We start from the raw sequence: 9,525 nt of genomic DNA on the forward strand, positions 1-9,525 counted from the left end.
CGGGAGGTGGGAGGAGCGGGCACCGGGGCACACTCGGGAGGTGGGAGGAGCGGGCACTGGGGCACATGGGAGGTGGGAGGAGCGGGCACTGGGGCAGCTGTGGCGCATCAGGCAGGCCCATCCTGGCCCTTCCACAGTGGCACGGGGGCCTGGAGCCTTCCCCAGAGTTTCGAGAAGAGATGTGAGAGGGGAGAGAAGCGGTTTGCCCGACGGGAAGGACACCAGCTGAGCACACAGAGGAAGAGGTGGGAGGGGCAACAGGAGGGCAGAGGTGTCAGTGACAGTGGGGACCAGGTAGGAGGGGTTGGGGTGAGGGCTGAGGGGTGTGCCAAGGCCATGCCGGCGGCAGGATGGTGAGCACTCACCTGCTGGGCCACCAGCTGCTGAGGGCTCGGGCAGGCATCTGTGGCTGGGCCTCGAGGGCTCTTTGCAACCTTCACAGAGCACAGAATAGGGAGGAGGGACCTTCAGTGTGTAGTGCAGGGCTGGGCTGTCCACATACTCCCATCTCCTTACCTCTCTGGAGGAAGGGGGTGGGTCTTGAATGTAGGATAATGACAGCAAGGAGTCATGTGACTGTCAATGACAGTCACGTGGGAGGGGCACAGTGTGAGCCGCCCCCACCTGCATGTGGGCCTGCACTGGCAGGGTCCCCATGGCCTTGGGAACCTGAGACACGGGGGGACGGCAGACAGAGTGCCTTCCTGGTGGGCCACGGACCACAGGCCCCTCTCCTGGCGGGCCACGGAGGGTAGGCCCCTCTGCTGGCGGGCTGCGGACCGTAGGCCCCTCTCCTGGCGGGCCGTGAACAGTAGGCCACTCTTGGCTGTTAGCTGGTCGGCTGCTGGGCCTGAACTGTGACTTGCTGGGCATTCATCTAGGAACTCAAATTATGGAATGAGAACACCACTTCCCCTGTTGTCTTCCCAGCTTCTCCCCCACCTCCCCTTTTCCCTAGTTTACAAAACAAGAGAAAAGGGAGAAAGCAAAAAGTTGGAAAGAAACAGAAGGAAGATAAATAGTTAGACGACCTTGGCGCCACACCTGGCTGTGGTGGTTAAAATAATAATAATAATATTAACCCCGACCAAAACTACTGGTGTTATCTATAAATTCCAGATATTGTATGAGAACGCACTGTAAAACTTTTTGTTCTGTTAGCTGATGTATGTAACCCCCAGTCACATTCCTCACACTTACTTGATCTATCATGACCTTTTCACATGGACCCCTTAGAGTTGAAAGCCCTTTAAAGGGCTAGGAATTTCTTTTTCAGGGAGTTCGGCTCTTAAGACGCGAGTCTGCCGACGCTCCTGGCCAAGTAAAAACCTCTTCCTTCTTTAATCTAGTCTCTGAGGAGTTTTGTCTGTGGCTCGTCCTGCTACAAAATGACAGGCCTTAGAGAAGGAGCGGGAAGACTGAGCTGTGGAGGGGCGGCCAACCCCTCCTTCACCTTTCCAGACGTGAGTGTTCCAGACAGCCCTGTGCATTCTGGTTGCTGAGAGACTCTAGGGCGAGTTGGAGGAGTCTAGCCCTCCAGGAGCGAGGTCTACACTATCAGGAAGGCAGAGCAAGGCTGGCCACAAGTGGCTCACGCCTGTAATCCCAGCACTTTGGGAGGCCGAGGCAGGTGGATCACCTGAGGTCAGGAGTTCGAGACCAGCCTGGTCAACATGGTGAAATCCCGTCTCTAATAAAAATACAAAAATTAGCTAGGCATGGTGGCGAACGCCTGTAATCCCAGCGACTCGGGAGGCTGAGGTGGGAGAACTGCTTGAACCCGGGAGGTGGAGGTTGCAGTGAGCCAAGATTGCACCACTATACTCCAGCCTGGGTGACGGAGTGAGACTCCGTCTCAAAAAAAAAAAAAAATGGAAGGCAGAACGAGTCCACCTGCCAGGGCACAGGCAGGGTCCCGGGCCTGGAAGGCCCACAGCCACCCCCACTCAAACAGTCGTAGGCCCCCTATCAGCCCTGGTTCCAAGGAGATGGTCCTTGTCACTGGATAGATGCAAACTTGGGCAATTGAAAGGTGGACCCATAGGCTCAGCTGGGCCTGGTCTCCGCAGGAGACCCGAGTGGCCCATCCAGGCATCAGGAGGAGAACCATCCCCAAGCTCTCGCCCAGGACAGGGTGGCAGTCATGTCTCTGGAAGGTGGCACAAGACCAGGCAGCAGGCACAGTCAGCAAAACTGGCCACACCCGCAGAGTTAGGGAGCACAGGAGGGCACGGCCTCCCCAGAGCACAGCTGTGCCCGTCCAGGCCCAGAGGGAGGCGGTGGGTGGGGTGTGCCACCTGCGTGTGGCTCACCTGCTGCGGCTCCCTGGGCACTCCCAGGCCTTACTGATTAAGCAGAGAGAAGCCCAGGGTGGGGGCGGCCTCTTGGGCCTTTCAGAGAACCCTCACGCCGTTTCTGGAGAAGTGCGCCCCTGACCCAAGGCCCTCCCTTGCCAATGACACTGCTGGGGTCCACATCACTGTGGGGAGGCGTGGGAAAGAAAAAGAAACCACTGCACGGGTGGCAAGGACGAGCTGCACCCAAAGGCGCTCCCCCCGCGGGCCCCGCTGTGCTCCTGGACCGCATCCTCCCGTGACTGAGGCAGGAGGCGCATCCAGGCTCCCCCATCTGCGTCCCAGCTTCAGCTCTGCTACAGAGAGGCTGCCAGGCTGGGGCAGGCAGCACGGTGGCCCACACCCCTAGCTCCCCCAGCATCCCCGCCCCTGGCAGCCCCATTGCCAGCTAGGGTCTGGCATCTCTGAGCCAGGCAGCCCAGCTTCCTGGGCCACGCCATTTGCACCAAGACCCTGAGAAGTCAGCCCAGGCTCCACGCAGTTGTTTGGCACATCCCAGGAGATGTCCTCACTGCAGTCCAGCCCTCCCCATGGCTCCTGCTCCCAGGGGCTGCGCTGGGCAGGGGTGGGAGGCAACACCAGCTGCCCACTCCAGGAAGGCCTGGGGGCTCATGGGAGGCATCCGGGGGTGGCGGCTGCTCTGGGCTGTGGCCTTGGGGGAGCAGCTTCCCTGGACCACACCTGGAGACTCTACCATTAGCAAAAATGACAGGGAAAAGGCCTCTGTAGCACTGTCCTGTGACTGTGGGCAGAAAAGGAGGCCTCGCTCCCGCTCAAGGAACCTTCTAGAATGCACCTGCTGCTGCTTGCAGTTCTCTTCTTGGTGGGGCCTACAGCTCCTGGTCCAGGTGACAGCGCTTCCCATAAGGTGGGAGAGAATCATTGCCCACCAAGCCCACAGCTCTGGGGCCAGCAGGCAAAAGGCGAAAGCCCTGCTCATATTCCAAACCAGTGGCCTTTGAACACCATGCGCCTGTTGTTCAAAACTGTGCCTTGGGATATGAGAACAGAGCTCACAGGGACTAACACGCAAGTCAGGAAACTGCTTCTGAGGAGCCCGACCCTCCGTGGGCTGCCACTCCCCGCCACACCTCCACACCACACAACCCTCCGTGGGCTGCCGCTCCCCGCCACACCTCCACGCCACACAACTGAGCTGCTCTTTAATAACCCCAGTTCCGCAACACTCCTTATTCTGATTTTGTATTCCCATTCCATTCTCCCACAGACTTAGTCCTAATGTATCTTATGCTTGGAATCCTTTGACAGCTCCCATACACTTCTGTGCAACAGAAATGTGTACAAAAATTGATCACGAGGCTCTAGGTGTTCAAAAACAATGATCCCAACTGAGAAATCATTACAATTAGTATTGGTATGCAAGTAGTCAAAATAACATAAGCATATTACAAAATAACATAAGCATATTACAAAATAACATAAGCATATTACAAAATAACATAAGCATGGTAATAACTAAATATAAAAAGTGAAATTTAACCCCAGTGAGATGGATCAGGCTGTAAACTGCCTGATTCTATCGCTGTTCGGGGCGCCACTTGTAACCGCCCTTAATCCCTGGTGGACTGAACAAAGGGGGTGAACATGGGAATAAAAGACAAGAGACAAGAGAGTATATTTGGGAAAAGGGGTCGGGGCACCTTGCCTCTAGTGGACAAGGGCCCTGAGCTTCACACAGCCCTCCGTATTGATTGGTAAAAGAGACAGCGAGAAAGGGAAGGATGAGTGTCAGGTAACTGGCAGTCTGCCCGTTTGGTTCACAGCAGGCTCGAACAATAGGTGCTAGATTTCTCAGTAGACAACTTCAAGGAGTCCAGAGCCAGGGAGCGACCACCCTCAGCAAATCTTCTGGCAGCAGACGCAGTCATGAGTTTTACTTACATCCTGCATTCATGATAAACAGTTTGCTGTTTGATCATATAGCCTCCAGTGCAATGCTGAGTTGGTCACGATCCCCTTGGCCTTTTTGACTCTCAACATCAGGCTATTTGATTTTTTTTCTCTTTTTCTTTTTTTTTTTTGAGATGGAGTCTCGCTCTGTCGCCCAGGCTGGAGTGCAGTGGTGCGATCTCCACTCACTGCAAGCTCCACCCCGTGGGTTCACGCCATTCTCCTGCCTCAGCCTCCCGTGTAGCTGGGACTACAGGCGTCCGCCACCGCGCCCAGCTAATTTTTTGTATTTTTAGTAGAGATGGGGTTTCAAAGTGTGAGCCAGGATGGTCTTGATCTCCTGACCTCATGATCCTCCTGTCTTGGCCTCCCTAAGTGCTGGGATTACAGGCGTGAGCCACCGCGCCCAGCTTGATTTTTTTTTTCAATCAGTTCATTCATCCATGGGACGACATAGATTCAGCATCAGCACTGTTCTTATTTTTGTATTTATAGATCAAAACACCAAGGAAACCCCATGCCCATCATTAAGCAGATGGCACTAGGAGTTCTGCCACTTGACTCTGAGCCCTTCTGAAGACTTCATCAGTCAGAGCTTGACAGGTTCTCCTTCACATGTGGCCCAAAGCCAGAAGAGAAGCCTCCCGGCCTGCAGGCAGCTTCGTGGGTGGCATGTGGCCTCCTCAACCTTGATGGCGGCACTCGGGGCTGTCCTCTGGCAGAGCCCTCACCAGGCAGCAGCTGATGAGAAGACCCGGATGATGACGGAAGCTCTGGAGACGTTCCTAAGGTCATGTGACTGTGTTTGGAAGGTCTTTGCATCTGTGCAGCTCAGCATGAGGGGCAGATCAGCAGAGCCACACTCTGGCAGCCTGGGGTGGTCAACTGATTGTTGCTGTCCTCAGGCTCATGCTCCAGTCTCACCGTGCATGGCTCCCAGCCCCTCCCTTGACCCCGGGGAGACCCTCCGGTGAGCATCACTGCCTACTCTCCAGCACGCCCTCTGTCCCCTGCACTTTGCTTTCCACATCGAGGGCCATTTGCCTTCTTAAGGTGAGTTTCTTTGTGGCAAATGTTTTCAGTTTTTGTCTGCCTTTGTTTCACTCTTATCCTTGAAAGACAGTTTAATCCCAGCGCTTTAAAGCTACTTCTGGTTTCCACAGTTCCTAGTAAGAAGGGAGCTGTCTATGGAATCCCTTTCCTTTGTGAGAAATCTGTTTTCCTCCTGGGTTCTTTTATGGTTTTCTCATCTGCTTTGAGTGCCACAGTTTGCCCAGATGTGTCAGGCACAGATATCTTTGTATCCCGCTAGGGACTTGTATTTCTTCAGTCTTTAGACTGGTAAGTTAAACCCATTCTGGAAAATTCTCAACCATCCACTCTTTGAATAGTTTCTTTTTTCATTCTCTTCTGAAACTCAGTTGAATGTCAGATCTTCTCATCCCTCCCTCTTCTTTTCTTATTTTTTGCAGAGATGGGGTCTCACTATGTTGCTCAGACTGGTCTTGAACTGCTTGGCTCAAACAATCCACCCACACTGGCCTCCCAAACGGCTGGGGTTACAGGCCTGAGCACTGCAGCCAGCCTGTCTTCTTTGTCTTGTTTCCTAGTCTCATGCCACCATGATTATTTCTCCAGATCTCTCTGCAGCTAACAAATTCCCTAATGTATTGTTTAACTCTTCCATTAAGTTTTTTAAAACTGCAGTATAGGCTGGGCGTGGTGGCTCACACCTGTAATCCCAGCACTTTGGGAGGCCGAGGCAGGAGGATCACAAGGTCAGGAGATTGAGACCACCCTGGCTAGCACGGTGAAACCCCATCTCTACTAAAAATACAAAAAAAATTTAGCCGGGCACGGCGGCAGGCGCCTGTAGTCCCAGCTACTCGGGAGGCTGAGACAGGAGAATGATGTGAACCCGAGAGGCGGAGCTTACAGTGAGCCGAGATCGTGCCACTGCACTCCAGCCTGGGCAACAGGGTAAGACTCCGTCTCAAAACAAAAACACAAAAACACTGCAGTATAATTTACATACAGTCCAAGTCGCTGTTTCTGATGCATACTTCAGTTTTGACCAATGCACACAGCCATGTGACAACCATCAGCATCAAGATACAGAATCTTTCCACAGCCCCGCAGAATTCCCTCTTGTTCCTTTGAAAGTCAATCCTTCCACTGCCCCAGGCCCAGGTGACCATAGATCTCTTCTCTGTTGCTATAGTGTTGCCTTCTCCAGAACGTCATATAAAAACAAAAACTGCAGCCTTCTAAGTGTGGCTTCTTTCACTCTGCACAAGACATTTCAGGCTTATTCCTGCTGCCTCCAGCATCAGTGGTCCAGCCCTCTCTCCTGCTGAGTGCTGTTTTATGGAATCGGTGGGCCGCCATTTGGTTACCCATTGGCTAGTTGAAGAGTGTCTGGGTTGCTTCCAGTTTTAGGTAAATGAATAAAGCTGCTGTGAACACTTGCATTTTCCATTGTGGTTACAGTATTTGGTTATCATTTGGGACAAATGTCTTCATTTCTCTGGTGTAAAGAATGAGGGGTGGGATTGCTGGGTTATACAGTAAATGATTGTTTTATTTTATAAGAAACTGCCAAACTGATTCCAGAGGGCTCCACTATCTTACAGTCCCACCAACAAGGTATGAGAATTTCTGTTGTTCCACACCCTCACTAGCACTTAGTTTTGGTCTTTTTTTTTTTTTTTAAGGCATTCTCACAGGTGTGCAGTAGTTTCTCATTGTGATTTTGATTTGCATTTCCCAGAGGACAGTGCTTATTTGCCACCTAGAGAGGTTCTTTGGTGGACTGTCTGCTCAAATCTGTTGCCCACTACAAAATAAGCTGTTTTTGTATTAGTAAGCTTTGACAGTTCTCTATATGTTCTGTTTACATGTCCTTAATCAGTTACACGACTGGCAAAGGTTTTCTCCCAGTAACTTGTCTTTTCATTCTCTAAACAATGGTTTTCACATAGCAAAAAGGTTTAATTTTATTAAAGTATGACTTGCCAATTTTTTCCTTTTATAGGCTCTATTTTTGGTGTCATATCTAAGAAATGTTTACTTAATCTATAGTCACAAAACTTTCTTCCTATGTTTCATAGTTTGAATTTTATGTTTGGGTCTATGATCCATTGAGTTAATTTTCTATGGGGTGTGAGGTAGGGATCAAAATTACTTCCATTAAGTTTTGAATTTCAATTATTACATTTTTCATTTTTAGATGTTCTATTTGGTTCATTTAGTGTCTGCTTAGCTTCTGATAATCTCTTGCTTCTTATTCATGCTTTTTAGCTTCTCCTTGTTTCTTCAAACACATTAAACATATTTGCATTTCCTATTCTAACATCTGAGTCTTTGTAGGTGTGGTTCTTTTGGCCATCACTTCTGAGCCCCCTTATCTTGCATGTGCTATGATTTTCCACTATGAGCTTATAGTCTAGGGATCCTGCTGGCTGGAATTCTTTGAGGCCTGGGTTGGGGGTTCCTCCTGCAAGAATGTACATGCTAGCAGAGGCCTGGGGGCACTATAGACCCAGATATGCTTGCAATTAAAAGTCACAGTTTGTAGTTCTTTTGAACATGTCAATAATATGAACTTTGGCCCTACACCTGTAGTGCCGAGTGCTAGCCAGGGGCCATAAATTTATAGGAGGGACTTTTTAAAGATGTTCCATCCACAGCCATGGCCAAGTGAGATACTGTTCCTGCAGTGAAGCTCAGAGGAGTAGTTTGCCCACTTCACCATTTCCTGGTAGTGTTTGCTGTATCCCTTTGTGAGCCCAGCCTTATATGGGGGTCTCCAATTTGGTTCTGCAGCTCCCTGGGCCCAAGGCTTCTCCAGACTGCTCCTGAAACTCACCTCAAAGTTCTAGGTCATCTGGGTCCATGGGGACCCAGGTCATAGAGTGTCTTTAGCACAGACTTACCTCCTTAGACTTCAGCCCTCGCCTGGTTTCTAGACTCATTATCCTGCAGACTCATTCATGGTTTTATATATTTTACCTGGCAATTTTTGAAAATCCAGCATTTTTAGATGTTTTGTTGAGATAGATTTTCAGGTTCTCTCATCTACCATATTACCAGAAATAGAAGTCCTTGTCAGAGTGATTTTTCACAGAAATCATTGTAAATATTTTTGAAAAATTATACTCTATAGCAAAGCAAGCTCTCCCCCAGAGAGCAAATATATGTAAGAATTACAGGGTCCGAGTTCCTTAACACTCGGCCCCTACCCACCTCCAGGAGCCTCCTCAGCTCTGCTCATCAGGCTGCCTCCAAAAGGAAGGGGCTGAGTCCAGCCCCACTCTGGCCTAAGGGGCCTGAACGATGAGTGTGAGATGCAGCTCCCACAAAGCCAAGTGGCCACTTACCTTCTGCTGTGGTGCAGCGGGCCTGGGGTGGCTGAGGGCTGCACAGCTTTTTGCTGCTGGTGGTGTTTCAGCTTTTGGAGCTGCTGCACATGCAGAGGCTGTGCACCCCGTCTGGCCCCCTGTGGTGACAGAAGAGAGACAGCACACAGGACACACGAAGCACATGTGGACAAGGAGCTTCATCTCACACTCATCATTGCCGCTGATTTGCTCAGAGAAGTAAACTGCATGGCAATGACAGTAAAGGAAATGCCTGCTGCCTTAAAAAGCAGAAATAACGCCCATGATGCATCTCCCCTTAATACCAGCAAGCAGCTCTCGCTGGGGGGTATTGCGGTCTCTGCTCCATTTGCTTAGAAGGGGGAGGTTCTAATTAGGCATCTTAAAAAATTAACACATGGCAAAACAACTCAGCAACTTCTAGAATGAGAAATTTAGAAAGGTTTGATGCAACTCACTCAAGTGAGTTGTTTCGAGTTTGGTGAGGTGAAGTTGGCTGCCTACCTGCCGCTTTCTGCAGCTATCCTGTTGCGTTGATGGAGGCGCTGTGACCCTGGCTGACAGCACCGCAACTGCCAGGACAGACACCACAGAAGGCGCGGCCAGAGCAACCTGGGCCATCTGGGACATCAACACTGACATCAGTCTTGGGCCTTGCAGGTGGGAGGTGGAGTCTAAATAACTAGAAACAAGGATCACACGTGCCCTGCCCTGTCACACTGTGTTATCCTTCCTCAGGGACTGGAATCATCAACCCACCTCAGGTATTAAAAACCATGATGAGGCCAGGCGTGGCGGCTCACGCCTGTAATCCCAGCACTTTGGGAGGCTGAGGTGGGTGGATCACCTGAGGTCAGGAGTTTGAGACCAGCCTGGCCAAC

Source organism: Colobus angolensis, unplaced genomic scaffold, assembly GCF_000951035.1.
Source record: "Colobus angolensis palliatus isolate OR3802 unplaced genomic scaffold, Cang.pa_1.0 Scaffold115, whole genome shotgun sequence".
NCBI classification, from domain to species: domain Eukaryota; kingdom Metazoa; phylum Chordata; class Mammalia; order Primates; family Cercopithecidae; genus Colobus; species Colobus angolensis.